Below are 15,388 nucleotides of genomic sequence, written 5' to 3'. Positions count from 1 at the left end.
GTTGGCTTTGTGGGGGTTCGCCCGGGGAGGCAGCTCGCCGTTGAAAACCCGGTTTGCCCGGCCAGCCGCTTGTCGCGTTAACAGCTGGCTATACTCGACGACCGACACGTCGCCGATCATCCTACGGGCTTCGGCGTCAGCCTGGTCGATGGTAAGCACTACAAAAATAAAATGAATAGCCACATTAAGCGTCGAACAGAGTAAAATGACAGCACACAAGTGCGTTGCAAAAGGGCAGTCTTACCGTTCGTCTCCTCAGGAAGAACTAACTTCGGCAAACCATCAACATCTTCGCCTTGCTCGACTGCGATTTGCCACGATTGGGAGAGGGGAAAGATGCGAAGCATGCAAAATTCCTCTACCAAGTCGCGGCAGCTAAGGTGGGAGCAGACCTTGCGCAGTAGAATGAACCGCGCTTCCATAGCGCCGTCCACGGCGATCTTGGGCTTTCGATTCGGCGCAATCGCCCTACGGCGGCACCGAAGAGCTTTTGCGAAGTCAGAATTAGCCTTGAAGGGGATGGTGTGGTAAAACCACCTTGCCATCCAATGGCGGTCCCACTTTGACATGGCGGCGTTCACTGGCCATAGATCGGACCGCTCGGGGCGAACATTAAAGTTTAAGCTCCCGAACACCGTCTTCTTCGTTCCGGCTGGGGTAATCACCGTCTTCGAATTCACGGTGGCGGAGAATATGGCGCCAAAGAGCTCGGCGCTTGGCTCAAACCCAGAAGTCCGGCACGCCCAGTCGAAGATAGCGATTCGGACCAGCGCCGACGGGCTCAACTGCGGGAGCTCAACCTGGAAAAGGCGAAAAATCTCCGGCAACAGCACGTTGCACTGAAATCAGAGCCCCACCTCGAAAAACACAGCGAAAACCACTGTCCGGTAGTCGACAGGTTTCGGTACAACGGCTTTCCCCAGGGCAAAAGCCTGCCCCTCGACTAACGCCCCAGAACTGACCAACTTCGCCAGCTCGCCGTCGTCCATGAGGGAAATCCCTAAATAGGAGGTGGTATCGTCGTCAATCCGGCCGGGGTCGGGCCCTTTCGCCGAAGAAGGGTTAGGCTTGCGGGGAGCCATGACGAAAGATGTATGAGGTGGCGAAGAGCGCGTGCAGTGTCAAACAAGGGGAGCGAGCGAAAAGTTTAAAGGGGTGCCGTGAGAGTAAAAACGGAGGAAGAAAGCGCGGACGGTGAAAGCGGCAAGTCTGGCAGTGAAGAGGTAACGGGGGAGCATATATAGCCCAACAAGGCGACGTTTCGCCTACCCACCAGTAATAAAGCGCCACGTGTCGCGAGGGTAGGCGAAACGGTAAATTCCCATCGACCGAGCTGCACAGTAAAAAGCCAACAAAAGGAAGGCCCATCACTGTTCCTTTCGGCCCGATAAAAAACATGCCATAAAAAATATATATATCACCGTCTGTAGAGGGCGAAAAGAGGCAAATCAATACCAGCTTATTTGCAGGAGCATTGTAGGTTTCGGCAGGAGCATCGGTCGAAAGGGGGCGCCACATACCATACCACATACCATATGGTTGGCACGGTCTCGGCCGAATCTCCAATCTCACCCTTACCCGTGAGGGGCTTGTTGGCGGTATGGCATAAGGCCCTTCGACCGAAATCTGCCGAAGGCTGTGCGAGGAGTAGGGATTCAAGCCCGAGATGTCAAAGTTGGTCGGGGCGAAGCCCCCTCATGGCGAAGACTATGGAGCAAAGACGGCGCAAGAGGCGAAGGATCGTGCGGGTACTCTACCAAACCGGAGGCCTCTTGGGCGAAGGATGCAGGGCGAAGAGTACATGCCGAAGGAAGACGACTTCGCCAAAGGAAGTTCGCCCCCATGAGGGCTGAAGAAGCCTTGTCCGACCCATCAAGCCTAGAGGCCATTGGGCCAGTGATCGCCTCACGGCCCATCAAGAGTCCATAAACCTCTATTACGCTGTATACCCATATAAATGTCCCTTTCATAAGGGTAACCATGTAAATTCCCCTGTATAATCAAACCCTAGTAGTGAGAACCTGTAATAGGGGCTATAAATAGTCCCTATAGGGCTATGTAAGGGGGGATCCCAAGTAAAATTCAAAAAAAGCTAATACACTTTACTCCCGTTCCAACCACTGTTGAGTAACCACGTCTTTCGACATATGCGGTTGTCGTTTCGACAACAAACAACATTCACAGACTGCATGGAATGCCAATGGCCATTGTCACAGACATGGACAGAATCTTCACCAGTCAATTGTTCCAAGAAATTTTTAAAACAATGAGAGTTCAATTAAGGTTTAGCACTGCATACTACCCACAAACTGATGGGCAGACGGAGAGAGTTAATCAGTGTCTTGAAGCATATTTGCGCAGCATGGCTTTTCAGGAGCCCCATCAGTGGTATTCTTGGTTGGCGCTGGCAGAGTGGTGGTATAACACGACTTATCATACTGCTCTGAAAATGACACCTTTTCAAGCTTTGTATGGATTTCCTCCTCCTCAAATTAATGAATTCTCGGTTCCCTGTAATGTATCGGCTGAAGCTCGAGTGACCATTCAGCAAAAGGAAGCCATACAGCAGAAACTCAAAGCTAGTCTAGCAGAAGCTCAGAGAAGAATGAAGCATTACGCTGATAAGAACAGATCTGAAAGAACCTTATCTGTGGGTGAAATGGTGTATATCAAATTGCAACCATACCGGCAAACTGCGTTTGGCATCAGAGGGTCTTTAAAATTGAGGTCCAAATTCTACGGGCCATTTAAGGTGACTGAAAAACTGGGACAAGTGGCATACAGGTTGCAATTACCTGAAGGTGCAGGCATACATCCTGTGTTTCATGTCAGTCAGTTGAAGAAGCATCTGGGAAGAAGAGCTGTGCCAATGGCTAATCTACCATCAGTGGGACCTGACGGTCAAATTAAGACCGAGCCAGTGGCTGTATTGCAAAGGAGAATGATACCCAGAAATGGAGTGGCTGTGACACAGTGGTTGATACTATGGGAAAATTTGAGTCCTGCTGAAGCAACATGGGAAGATGCTGCAGTGATTACCAGCATGTTTCCGAATTTTCATCCTTGAGGACAAGGATGATTTTGAGGGGAAGGTAATGTCAAGACCTGAGTTCAGAAGAAGAAATATTCAGAAGATTCAGAAGATTCAGACTTTCAGACTTGGCGCGAGCGAAGGGGCGAAGTTTGAAGTTATGGATGATGGACGACTATGATCCTTGATGAAGCGCTATGGAGGAGATCCGACCGTTCGTACTTGTCAGGGACCACTGTTATTTTTCCAGTTGTCGTTTATTTCTTCTTTTGCTCATGGATGAGCTGTAATCGCTGCTCGCATGTGGGGATTGTGGTCCAATGTCTGTAGGCTTTAAAACCTTGGGTGATGAATGAGAAAAGGATCGAGAACCAATTTATCTTTGTCTTTAGGATTAGCTAGCTTAGAACCCTAGAACTGTCTTGCGGCGAACACAAACTATTTCCACAGAAAAATTCGTCTGAATCTTGTTTGATCCATTTCTACTCCAGGATCTGACATGGCGGCGAGGAGTTGAGGAGGCAGCGGGGAAGGCGCAGCGGCGGTGAAGCGCGAACGCGCGCGAGGGGAACCCGCAGTGGGGAAAGCGCGGCGGTATAGAGGCGCAGATGCGGGGGGAGGGGGCGGTGGGATGCGCGGACACGGGGTGGGGAAAGCGAGAAAATGGATATTTAGCCACGTTCAAAAAGCGTTTCGCTCATCTAAAAACACGTTTCGCCAAAATACCAATATGAACACGTTTCGTTAAAATACCAATATGAAGTGTGTGATCACAGTCATTTTGCATTTTTTCCATTTTCAGTATTTTTAATTCCATTTTCGCTGCAACGTGGCTTGACGAGACCAAATTACTCACCCAGCTACTGCTGCTTCACCGGAGCGACAGAGACATCCGGCGAAGCTCCTGGCGGTTCTTTACCGCCAGCGTCCGCGCCGACCTCCGCCCAACGCTCTACCTCTGCCGCCTCGGCTTCCGCGAAGGCCGTGCTCTCGCCTTCAGGACCCCATCCTCTACTGTTCGACGGCGAGGAGGCACCCTCAGCCGACGCCGACACGCGGTGTTCCTAAAAGTGGACCGGTGCTCGGACTCACTCGGGGCGCGGAGTGGAGGCAGCGAGCCGGTGAGCAGCGGCACGCACGCTCCGTGACGCCTACCCGCTGGTCTGCTCGCCGCCAAGCCGCCACCGACCACGTCCCACCGCCTTGCTGTCCCGTGCCTCGTCGGATCGTCGGCTCCTCCACAACGACCTACTGCACACTACCGCACACATCCTGACAGGATTCACCCCAAACACCCTGCAAGACACCAACATACTCCTCCGGCACCATCAAGATTTGCAAATTAGTACAAGCGTGTATCCATCTCAGGGACAGAGAAAGCAAGCACAACCGTTCATATCGATCCCCAACACGAATGCTTCTTTGAATGAGACAAAAGAAACACCAACCAAACAACAGAGCAATAGCCATGCGAGGTGATGTGGAGATTGAAAAAAAGAAAAGGAAGAGCAAAGGGAGATGGGGACTGATTTGTGAGGAGGAAAAGACGGTGCCACCACGGCGGAGCACAAGTGCCAGCAGGATTGTTGGGAACCATGCGGTGGCCGTGAGCGGCCGCGGCCGCCGGAGATCGCCGCGAAGGTCCAGCGCCTCGCGCAGGCAGTGGCGAGGTCGTGACCTCACCGGGGCACCAGCCGAACATGTGGGCCCCTGCCATTTCTTCCTCCTCATCGAAGCTAGAGGGAGGTGGAGGCGTAGAAGCTGTAGAGCGGCATCGTTGCGCGCCTGCGTGGCGACCTCGTCGTCCTCTTCTCTTCCCTCCGATTCGAGCAGAGGAGAAGAGAGTGGGGAGAGGGGCAAAATCGTCTTATCAAGCTCTGCCCCAACGAAAATGAAATCGAAAATAAGAAAATGGAGAAAATGGCAAAGTGGCTATGGTAGTGCGGTTCATGTTGGTATTTTAAAGAATCGCGGCTTTGGAATGGTATTTTAGCGAAACCGTGTTTTGAGAATGGCTAAATGTCCATTTTCTCGGGGAACGCCCAGCGGCAGTGAGGAGGCATGGTCGGGGGTGGAGGCGGGGAGGAGTGCGCTCGGCGGTTTAGGGAAAGAACGAGGAAGAGCGCTAATCCGATCGCTATTTTGTTGTAACCGCTGCTTAGTCGAGGTATGAGATTGGTGGGAGTTCACTAATTGCAGGAGCAGATCCAACTTTTCATACGAGCCGTTGGATGAATAGATCAAAGGGTCAGAAAAGATAGGTGTTTGATGAATTCGTGCTTTTTATATTAGAATAGATTGCTTATTTTTAATTTCGAATTTCAGCTATTTTTAATTGTATTTTTACTTGAACTATTTTTTTTCTTTTTCTTTGATTAATGTGAGAATTTTTAGCTCTCACAGTGAATATGGTATCTCATTTAAGACTGTTTTAATAATATAATTGATTGATTGATGATTGATTGATTTCACCAAATCCAATTGGTTTTCGTGAACATATCGGGGTAAGAGGGCAGCTAGGGGACGGAATACCGTTCATCTGAACCATCGTACCGCCAGTCGCCACAGAGTGTTCCTCCCGTTCCCGTACGCTCGCCACTGATCCGCGCTTCCCCGCCCCGGAACTGCTCGCCTCCGCTCCCCCCTCGTCCTTGCGATCTCCTCCGCCACACTCGCCGCGAAACCGCTCGCCCGCCGCGGCCGTCCCCGCCGGTGCGTCGCCGCCAAAACCCTAGCCGCCGTCCATACTTCGTCAGCGACAACTCACCCTTGCGCCGCCACCGGATCCCTCGCCTGCCGGTCTCCACCGGCGCAACAATCATCGATCTCCATCCGCCGCCCGCCACACGACACCGCGAAATCAGTGTCGCCCGGCTCATCGATCTCCTCCGCGCCGTTCTCGATCTCCACCGTCGCCCCGCCTCGTTCTGCTGGTACAGAAATCCTCTCCCCCCCCACCCCCCCACCCCTTTCCCCTTCTCTCTCCCCATCAATCACCCTGCTGCGGTCTGACGACCCACTAAGATTGCTGGAATTGGGGCATTGCTTGTATGTGGAACGGTGATTGGAGCTCTATCGTCCGGACACCCTCCTGTTGTTCGATGAAATGCCCGTACACATACATCAGGTGTTCTTGGCCTCTTGGGTAATAGTTGTGTTTATTGCTTCTGGGGTAATTTTTTTTTCTAAAATTAACTGCACTGCTGTGCTGCACATAATTAAAATGGATTTTATTTTATCATATTTAATTACATTCTTTATTGTGCTTACTGCATTCGATTTTTGAGATATACACATGGCTAAGTTCATTGCACTTTGTAAATGTGGTAATTCACTATCAAAGTTTTGGGAGTATAAACTTGTCTGGGAAAATGCCTGGGAACTGGTCAGAGTACCATGTGGCAATCTTGCGGTATCATCATGAGTATTGATTCCAAACACTCTGATTTATAGGGTTTATGAGAACACTCTGACTTACTTACCTGAATATTGATTCTGAATTTTATCTTATTATCTTCCTCAGATAATGTATTTCATGAGGAATGGTTAAGAATAAATTAACATGCAAATTTTTGTATTCCTATTAAGGCTGCTGTGTGAGTTACGACGCTGCAGCTGCTGAGGTCCTGTCATCGTCGCTCTGTCTCTATCTCGTTGCCACCTCCGGCTCACCACGGTAGACAGGTATTCATCGACAATATTTTTCTTAGATTTCTCTACTCTGGTTGTTTCACTTGGACAGTGACCTTGCTGTTAACCATGTGAGTAAATCAATTAATTAATCTACCCTATAATTCTGTCACCCCACCATCAGGTCGCTGTCGATCCATAACGCTGTGCAGTCTTTGTCGTGCCAACACCGAGAATCACCCCTGCCCCTCCGCAAACGCCTCGGGATCTTGCTTTCCACCACTTTGAGGCAGGGATCAGGCAGGCCGCAATGGTCATAGGTTGTTACTGAGTTTGCAAATTTATTTTAATCCCATCACTGTCTGCCAGACAAATTTAAACAACCATACTTCTTTTTTTTTCCAACTGCTGAACTTTGAATGCATGTCACCCTAGCTTATGACTAACACACGTAAGCAATTTGTTTTAACTTCCTTTTTTGTGCACAAATTTGTTGATTTGCAATCAATATAAATTCAGACAAAATCAGTTGGGGCTAAACAGGCATGCATCCATATCATTTACAAGAGCTGGTTTTAAATTGTAGCTGTCTGACTTCTGATTTCACCAGCCAGTATGCAATTTGGTGAGCCTATGTGTTAATGAATTGTCCTTTGATCATGGCATTTATAAATGACAGAGAAACTAAATGGCATATGTACATGGTATAACTTCTATTTCGATTAATAGTGACCAGCTATTGTACTAAATGCATTATGAAATCAATTTTTCAAGCCAACAACAATTTAAAGATTGGGCAGACTAATTCAAAAATTAATGGAATGATGTATAATGATATTTTGCACTCTGTATTTTAATTTGTCTATTTGTTCATTTTTCCTTCTTTACATACATCAATTTGATCTCTACTCTGATTATTTCACTTGGACAATCCATTCTGGTACACCGAGAATCGCCACCACCCCTCTGCAAACGCCTCGGGATCTCGCCTTCCACCACTCCGAGGCAGGGATTGGGCCGGCCATCAACAACTGCTTACAACACTCTGGACAGGTACATTGCTTCGTGCCAATGCTCCCGTACTGCGCGACGAAATGCCTTTATGGTATTTTTTGTTCGTGCAATATTTTTTAGACAAAAATTCAGTTCAGGCTACAAAGGCATGCATCCATATCATATACAAGAGATAATGTGTACTCTGGCGGTTTTAAATTGCAGCTGAATGAGTTTTCATTTCATCAGCCTGTAATTCCATGCGTAACCTATTGATGATTGTAAAATGATACAATTTTTGAGAGCCGGTTTCTTAACATCTACCCTATAGTTCACCAACTACAGTCCTACAGACCTCACTCATTAAATCCAACGATCCAAAATCATCAAATCCATTGGCTCGTATCATCCCACGTTTCCCCTCAGCCTCCCCTGCCCACTCCCATCCCCTCCCACGCTGACAGCATCACACAGATTGCACGCACCCCTCTCCGCCCCCGGTCCTGACCCCTCTCTCCTTTCTCGCACTCACCTGAAAATCACGCCACGAGATCCCCGGTGCCAAACCCATCGTCCACCATGGCGGCACCTCGCACCCTCTCCCATGCGCCGCTGCAGTGACTTGCCTCAACGCACTGCCCACCATGGTTCTCGACGAAATGACGATATCTGGATGTGCCCATGACGAGGTTTTGAGGTGGAGTCCCCATCCATCCCACTATCGACAGGTCTAGAGCCGCCACCGAGTGCCACAGTTTGGAGGTGTTTTCTTGGTGTGATTATGATGGCTCATGCTCTGTTGCAACAGTTTTTATGAGTATTGGACGAACTGATTGGATCTCGTGGAGAGGATCATGACCTTGGATGCCTCATCTTTATGCAGGTCGATCAAGTTTATAAGTGTATTATTTGATTCTTCAAGGGCGCGTCCTCACTGTCGACCCCAACACCCCTGGTGACGTTCCTCGTCAGATCAAGGCGAAAAACTGGCCCCCATCCCCTGTTCCACCCCCTGCAAGTTACAACGAATTTCCTCTTCCTTTTCATGTTCTCCTTCAGCGTGTCATGATAGTGTATGTAGAGTGTATTCATACAGTACAAAGATCAAAATGGACTTGGTGGTAGTGATTGTATTGATCAGCAAGCAGGTAATTTTTCTTGTGATGTTCATGTTTACTATTATGCCCATAGGCAACTTACAATATCTTTGTGGGTGTAAATATGTAAGCGTTAGTGTTGTTTTTAAGATCAGGAAAAGTTTTCTATAATATGTGGCATGAGTTTTTTTGTAGCCTCCTGATAATTTATACCTGGTGCAGATAAAAATCAAAGACAATATGCAATGTTGTCCGGAATTCATCAATCTTGTAACCTGTCACTAGGTTGATGATGTCTGGACTCTTAAGTTGTATGCATTAACCGTCTTCCTGCAGAACTTTCTGAAACTGGAGAAGCTGACTCTAGAAATAAAAAAGGTACAAGTTTTTACCACATGCATACTGAAATCTTAATTGTATGGAAGTTTTTGAGTGTGTGTATTTTATCAGTACAAAACTTACTTTCTCTGCTATAGTATACTCAAAAATATCAAAGGCGAGCTTAAAGAAAGATCATTTACCTGTGAGAACCTTAAGATTGTTGAGGTCACATTCTTGGAGGAAGATCCCCTGGTCAACCGCCTGGAAAATTTCTTTTTCAATAGTGGCATTACCTCTCTTCAGATTAATATCACACTCTGGAACTACAACTGACCTTACAAATCTGAGGTTTTCAGAGAAGATCACAAGCATCCAAGGATCAGGCGTTAACATGCATTGTCATCATTCAATCACTCTGTGGGGGTGACTTAGATAAATTTCATCTAACCAAATTTGGAGGCAATGAGGCACATGGGTATGTTTACTGCCCCTTGTTATTAGTTCTAAATCTAGGGAAATTTCATCTAACTGTCTGCGCTGCTGATCGATGCTTGTGCTGACAATCTGACTTGGTGGATTGATTGCTTGTTTGGAAAATTTTGCACTGTCACAGAGTGGATCACATTTTTTGGAAAATTTCGCTGCAAAGAGCTTGATCGCAAATCGTTGCCACTTGTGTTGATGCTCCAAGCACCAAGTGAAACAGTTTGTTAAATGTTCAATGGTCATGCATTCTGGCAAACAAGTTTGGTGTGTTTGATGACAATAAACGCCTTGATGAACATATAAAATAGGAAAAAGTCCAAATACCCCCCAAACTTTGGATGGGAGTTCATCTAACACCCTGAACTTTTAAACTGGATATTCAACCCCCTAAACTTTACAACAGCGTTTATATAACCCCCTAAAATGGTTTTTCATATTGGTTTTTATCTAATTTGTATATAAGTTGGATGAGTTTGATCACACGACATACATATTGGACATATATTAAAATCTTCACCTAAATCTTGTTTTAGTTTTCATTTTTTTGATGTATTTTCTAGATTTTACTGCATGTTATAGTCTGATCGTACCATGGAGTTGCATGGTTAACAGTTAATACACCTATTTTATGGACATGTTAGTATTTGGTAGCAGAAGCATTTGAAGTGTTCTGTGTGATGATGCTCTGAATGTCAAGTATGCTATGTGTTGTTTCTGATTATTGAAATAGCTCGGCTTAACTTTCTTTATTTGCAATTGTTCTCTTAATTTTGTAGGTATTGGTAACATGATCCAGGTCCAGAGCATTATTGTTTGAGGTATGCATATGGATCTGTCTGTGAATTATCTCCTTGTTTCCCCCCTTCTGCTACAGAAATGCTACATAAATGTTAGTTAGGTGTAGATCGAAATACTAGCCTGATTATTGGAGATTGGACACTCAGTTTGAGGAATTGGCAGATAGAAAAAATTGCTATAGTTAGCCTAATTTGAGGTATACATGGTTCTCTCCATGAATGTTCTTCCTTTTGATTATTTTTTATCTCTAGAGGGTGCAAGTTTTTAATGGGTGCTGTGAATGTCAGTTTTTCTATGTGATATCATCAATGTTAAATATCAGACCTCAATTTATCCTTTTGCATTTTAAATTGTAAATTCTGTCATGGCTATAAGAGTATAAGTTATGCGAATTTTGGCGTTTTGTGTTGTGCTAGCAGATTGGGACAGGCTGATAGGTCACTGTTTTTAAAGTGGCATGAAGGTCATTTTTGGTCTAGCAATTGCTATGTCTTGGTTACATGTTCACATGTTAAGTCTTTGGTAGCAGGATCCATTTTAAATGTTCTATATGATGTTCTGAATGTGAAATACTCCCTCTTATCTCATGTCCTGTTTTTGATTTTTTTTGGGAATACGCAAGGAGCGCATTTTTTTATTAAGAGGAATAAAAGTTATTTACAGTCAAATACAAAGCAGCAGGGGACTGAGACAGGATACAAGCAGAAAATCAAAGGTCTATGTCTCGTGGTCTGTTTTGGCTACCAAATTCCCTCCTAAAGATCAGAGCTGGGATGGCTGGGTTCGCTTGACGCCAGAGTGTGACCTCTGCCGCCATTCCCTTCATAATGTCCACCCAGGTCCTTTGTTGCTGATTGAAAATCCGTCCGTTTCTTTCTTTCCAAATCGTCCATGCCACGAGCGTGACTACCGTGTCAAAGCACCGCCGGAGATGCTCTCGAATTCTCATTCGACTGCTGCAGAGCTGTTGGTAGAATGATGGTTCATTCACCGGCAGATACTCAGGGTGCCCAATTGCCCTCAACGCCCACCACCATTAGGGATGCAAGGGGGTAGTCCCGCTACCCGCATAAAAACCTGCTTGCTAGTTCATTTCCCATATGCTAGTACAAAATTTAGAAGAAAAAATGAACTAGAAGTGAGATACGCGGGCTAAAATAACCCGCTTGCCCGCCCCGCTTGCATCCCTAACCACCATAGTTGTCTGGATTCTGGGCAGCCAACAAGAATGTGATCAATACTCTCGTCGTGTTGATCACAGAGTACGCATCTATCAGGATGCGGTAGGCCACGGCGACGTAGTCGATCAGCTGTCCAACATCTGTCCAATGCGACCAGCCAAAGAAAGAAGCGGCATCTGGGTGGCGCCTGTTTTTGAATTTCAAGGATGCATTTGAAATGTGCTATGTTAGTACATGATCTTCAGTTTGTGGCACTAGATGTTTGTATTCTGACACTTATTATAATGTGTTCCTTCAGTTTAAGACTACCGACAATCACTCCACGAATTAATCGTCTGGGGGGATCAACCTAGGAAACAGCGAGGCACCAAAGAGCATTGTCATTAGCAAAATCCTGTAGCACAATAGGACACTTGGTTGTGCACCATTGAAGACAGTCATTCAGTGCTTTCAAACTGTCCAGGCAACCAAGAAGATTAGGGAGCTGTGTCCTTTCAGCAGCTCCTTAGGGATGCTTTTATGTGCCATGCACCACCAACTAGTGACCGGGCTGCCGTATCCCTGGTGCAATGGTACTCAAGCGTAACCTTTGGAGGAACACAGTTCAGATTTGCCGCATGAAGACACATGAAACAAGTAAATGCTGAATTGGCTCCTCACTTGATCACACGGGGGTCATGCATCCGGATGTGGAAGCCCACGCTTGGCAAGGCGGTCTGCTGTCCAGCCACTGTTGTCAGCAAGCTAAATAAAAAATTTACAGCGCAAAGGAGTCCAAGTTTTCCAAATTCTTTTCCAAGGTGCAAATCGGACAGAGCCAAAGAAAAACAGGTTATATGCTGGCTCTGCTTGAATAAGCACATGATCAAGCAAACCTGATTCGCTTCTTCAGAGTTCTGCTGCTTCACAGTGAACATCGGGAGTAAGCAACACTTACATTTTGAGTTTATGCTTTAATTTATGGTTTATGCTTCATAAGCTGCATTGTTCTGGCTGATTCTCACCTAACAAGGGCAGCATAGTTCTCACCTGATAATTTCTGAACCTAAATCTTCCTTAGTCAGCTGAGATTTTATGTTTAGGATTTAGTTTTATGTTTTCTATTTGTCGCATTGTGGTTTCAATCATTCAGTATAATAGATCTCCATAATGAAACTAATTTCATCAGTTTTTGAAGATAACATGGTATTTCAGCGAAGTTTCATCGAAGGCCTTTATCTATGGCACCAGTGTAATGCCATAGCTATAGGCTTTGGTACCTAGCATCAGCCAAACACCATGCTAGATATATTGTTTTGCTGAGATTTTATACATTGAAATCCCATTATTTTTTTTTAATTTTAGGACTGGTTTGATTTCAGTATTAGGTTGGTTGGTGTTATTTTCAGTAGGTGTGTTCGCTGGAGGAAGTTGGGAACCTATCTCAGCGCACGGAAAACGGAGCGGTCCATTAGCACATGATTAATTAGGTATTAGCTACTTTTTTTTTCAAAAATGGATTAATTTGATTTTTTAAGCAACTTTCGTATAGAAACTTTTTGTAAAAAACACACCGTTTAGCAGTTTGAAAAGCGTGCGCGCGGAAAACGAGGGAGAGGGGTTGGGAACCTAGAGGTCCGAACACAGCCTTAGTCTGTTATGAACACCAGCTATATTTTGAGAACATCATGGGTTGTTGATCTTTTTCCAAGTTTTTTTTTTGTAGATACGGATTAGTCTTCATATGGGTAAGAGTCGTCTCTTGGGGCCTTTTCTTGACCTTAAATGCAATGCCTTCGGGATGCCTATTTCCTTGGGTCTTTTACTATAGCTGTGCTTTGTTCTAGATAGGAAAGCTAGATAAATGTACTTACAGGTAAAATTCAATTGTAACTGCAGCTAATTACAGTGTAATTACATTGTAAATTAAGTTCAGTATGAATATAATTTTTTTATTGTTATATTATTCTGTATGAAATTTAAATCTTTGTAGTTTAATATGAATTGCTGTGTTTGCTTTTCTACTTGCAGTTTCAGATTTCATATAGTATGTGTGTCTGTCTCTTCTCTTCCTATAGATCTAGCTTGCTAGTTTTAAGGTCTGGGTGTTAAGCTTCAAAACTACTATATGAAGTATTGCTTGGTTTGTCTAATATAGTTCAGTACAGTTCGGTTGTTGTTCTTCTTCTACTACCTTTTTTTTTTTTTGCATTACAGATATGTAGGGAAGTCTAGTAACCAGTGAAGCTAAGCAACCCTTTTAAGCACCAATTATATGGATTTGTTTTCTTGCATAGTGAGGAACAAAGTATGCACTGGGATGACAAACAACAATTGAGACTGCTTTAAATTTGTTAACTGAATAGGCTACAAAATTGAATTATGATGCTCATTTGGGTGAGTAAGGTTGCTCTTTTTGAATTCTATAATGATGCTCTGAATGTCATGTCCTGTTTCTAAGTTTTAATGATGCATTTCAGCAGTGCCATGTCTTATTCAGTTTGTGTTTTTCATATTCCAGACTTTGATTGATCTTTTATGCTTGTTCGCAGTCCTATCTGTATAGAAATTTCAGTTTAGTTCCCAAACTTGAAATTTGATTGTAATCATATATTGCCAGCTGATTAAATGTGCCATATCAGTACAAGTTCTTGAGTTTCTGCTTTTTATATGTTTTTATTAATTCAGACCTTGATTTTGGAACTTCCATTAGTGATTAATTCAGACAATTTTGCAACTTCCATTAGATGTCATCCCCAGATTGATATTTTGCTAGAAAATTGAAGAACTAGCTATTCGTCTACAATTTATTGATACTGGTATAAAGATTCAAGGAGGGGTTTCAAGTTTGGTATGAGGTATTTATAAAGCTAACCTTGATTCTGGTTGATGTTGCTTTTTATATATATGCTCTCTTTCATCTCCAAGATATCCCCCACCCCCCTCCTAATGTTTCTTCCCTCTCTTGTTCTCCTTGCTCTCCATGGTGTGTTATTTGCTTGGCTCAATCTGGCTGCTGCATCTGAGCAGATCACCTGAACTTACTGTCCAAATTGGTTCAAGTTTGAATTTTAAAATGTTCTATGTGATGATCATATATTTGGCAGCTGATAAAATTGAATTCATAGTGAAATTTATGTATATTCTTACATCACAATGTTATACAGTTGAAATTAATATGTAATTCTAGTTATAGATTAGTGCAAGTTTTCTATAGGTGACTTACTTTTGTTCTTTTGTAGTTTGTGCTAGTAGAATAATCTATGTCCAATGTTCACATTTCTGATACTAGCATAATGCATGTGCGTTGCAGTGGATTTTTTTTTATAAAAATAGTTTATTGTATATATTTTAAACGCCGCTAAAAGAAGTTATTCCTATTGTCTAGATCGATGAAAAATTCCTTAATAAGGGTAGTCGATTATCATATTTTTCTTGGGTGAGGTTTGGCCTGGGGGCTTGGAAAAAGTCAAAGTCTTCTCTCACTTTTGCAGGCCCCACATGGTAGTCAGCGGTGGTGGTGGCACCCCTGACTACTATAAAAGATAGTACTACCACCACTATAAAAGATAGTAGTGGCACCACCACCACTGCCACTACTATCTTTTATAGTAGTATAGATTACCTGCAAAGGTTAGTATTTGAGGGTGAGGCTGAAAGTTTGTTTTTACATAGTTATATATTAATCTGATCTGGATTCTTTTCGGAGTGTTTCATCTTGCTCTTGTCTCCCTCGTGGTCCTTGCTCTCCATGGTTAATTTTGCTTGTTTCATCTGGTGGATGCATCTGAATGGATCATTAGATGTGAATTCGTTTAGCATTTTGATGTTTCTTGTCTGTAAAGTTGTTTCTTGTAGTTGCTTGCTGCAGT

The 15,388-nt window shown here is 44.4% G+C and overlaps 1 long non-coding RNA gene across 5 annotated transcripts; it reads left to right on the top strand.

Moving 5' to 3' along the window:
* The first annotated feature begins 5,576 nt into the window (after positions 1-5,576).
* On the top strand, positions 5,577-13,719 carry LOC127786397 (uncharacterized). Of its 5 annotated transcripts, none has more exons than XR_008019961.1 (6): positions 5,577-5,964; positions 6,620-6,715; positions 6,846-7,714; positions 8,538-9,547; positions 10,335-10,376; positions 11,836-13,719. It is a non-coding gene; the product is annotated as an uncharacterized LOC127786397 (long non-coding RNA). The 5 variants fall into 5 exon arrangements; XR_008019959.1 differs by lacking the exon at positions 11,836-13,719 and having other exon boundaries at positions 8,538-8,802; positions 8,974-9,547; positions 10,335-10,972; XR_008019960.1 differs by lacking the exon at positions 11,836-13,719 and having other exon boundaries at positions 8,538-9,129; positions 9,429-9,547; positions 10,335-10,972.
* Positions 13,720-15,388: the final 1,669 nt, after the last annotated feature.

The sequence above is a fragment of the Oryza glaberrima genome, chromosome 10, assembly GCF_000147395.1.
Source record: "Oryza glaberrima chromosome 10, OglaRS2, whole genome shotgun sequence".
In the NCBI taxonomy this organism is placed as follows: Eukaryota; Viridiplantae; Streptophyta; class Magnoliopsida; order Poales; family Poaceae; genus Oryza; species Oryza glaberrima.
This window is presented reverse-complemented; position numbering and strand designations above follow the sequence as displayed.